This window comes from Silurus meridionalis, chromosome 5 (assembly GCF_014805685.1).
Source record: "Silurus meridionalis isolate SWU-2019-XX chromosome 5, ASM1480568v1, whole genome shotgun sequence".
Classification (NCBI taxonomy): Eukaryota; Metazoa; Chordata; class Actinopteri; order Siluriformes; family Siluridae; genus Silurus; species Silurus meridionalis.
In genome coordinates, this window is record NC_060888.1 from 25879400 (window position 1) to 25881432 (window position 2033).

Here is a 2033-nt window from a genome sequence, read left to right on the forward strand (position 1 = left end):
GCAGAGCCAAATGACTATCGAGCCTTTAAAATCTTACTTTCAAATCCATGAAATGAATCGAGCAATGCAACTAATGAACCAGTTCTATTTTACAACCTAAATACGAGCTGATCAACCGGAAAACAATGCAGTTGCTCATCACCATCTCAAAGCTGATCACATTTGATAACCCGAGATCATAATCATGATTATTATTTCTATTGATTGGATCTCTCTCTCTTTTTTTTGTGCAAACTCCAAGTATGAGTAGTTTAGAAGGAAGCACTACATGCACTGTGGAGGAAAATACACATTTAACCAATGAATAGAAAAAATGTAAAAAAAAATAAATAAAAAAAATAAGGAAGTTTACTATCTAGTGTATTAAAATAACCTAAAGACAAGTATTTAAAATGTGTGTGTGATGAGGGGGCTGTAATATATATTTTTCTTTTCCATAACCCTTCATCTGGTCTCAAATTCTAAATTAAGCTGTCCTTTTTTTTCTTTCTTTTTTTTTTTTTTGTTTTAAGATTAGTGCTACACTAATGTGGTGAGATAGCTTTCGAGGAAATGCGTGTATGACGGTTGTGTATTTCAGATAAAAGTGTGATGCCACTGCACTTCGAGTTTAGAGAGTTTTGCACTGGCGAAAAAAAAGTGCAAGACTCCCAATGAAGTGGCGCAAATAAGCGCAAACTAAACCAATGGCGCAGAAAAAACACACACACACACACACACGACTCCAAAACAGGCGTTTTTGGAAGGACAATAGAGTGCAGCCAGGAGTGCATTTACATTATTTAACATGGAAATAAAGAAGACACACACACACACACACACACACCCATTCACCCACAGCTCAAACACCCACAGTCACTCTATATAACACGATGGTTCTAAATAAACTCCTGCTGTGTTCGATTATTTTAGTTTTTGCCCCACCCCACCCCGCAAACACACACACACACACACACACACACACACACACACACACACACACACACACACACACACGAGTTGAATTAGCTAATAGTGTAAAGTTTAATTATAAGCACTCAAAATGTGCTTCAATGAAACACCAATATAAAACCCACGTCTCTCCTCCACCAACTCAACTTCAGATCAGCTTTTTTTCACACTTTGCAGAGCAACAGAATTTCTCTTTAAAAAGCTTCTCTCTTTTCTCTCTCTCTCTCTCTCTTTTTTTTCTCTCTCTCTTCTTTTTGTCAACTCGCTTCCTTTTCTTGTCAGAATTTACCCAACCAATAGGATCTCAGATTCCAGTGGTGTTACTGGGCAGACTTTTGAGTCCAGCCTACTTCTCTCAAACAGGAACAAAAATCATCTTCTGTTCCTCCTCACCTCACCTGACAGCAACGACGAGTTATGATGACGAGGAAGAGGAGGAGGGGGGTGATGGTGAAGTAGAGGAGGATGAGGTGCAAGAAAAAAAGTTGGTGATCATAATCATAATCGTCATAATTGATCATGATGAGTCTTTATACTGGTTTTTATTTCTTATGTGAGGAAGCAGCAAAACGTGATCTGATCCTGGGATTAGAGAGCTGGAAAGAAAACGTTTGTGCTAGAGACATTTTATTTGGGAATATATGCAGCTTTTGTTTTGCCTTTCAGGACTCAATTAATACTATTATAAACTGCTTAAGAAGATCCAAATAGGTAACAAACATGCATGCGATCACATAAATATGACTAATGTGGGGAAAATACAGCAGACGTTCTAGAACACAGTCACACCAGAGAAGAGAGAGAGAGAGAGAGAGAGAGAGAGAGAGAGAGAGAGAGAGAGAGAGAGAGAGAGAGAGAGAGACTGGAATATTTCAGTTTTTAATCATCAGACAAAAGATCAGATTGCAGATGGTCATATTTACAACGTGGACGTTTCAAAGCCGACAATACGCCAATGTCGGGTTTTTCCCTTCCTAAGCATCTCGTCTAAAATGAGAAGTTGTGATATTCAATTAGCTCAACATTTAAACCCTGACATTTTCTATTTTTCGGATAAACCCGGGTGGGGCTTAGGCTTTACA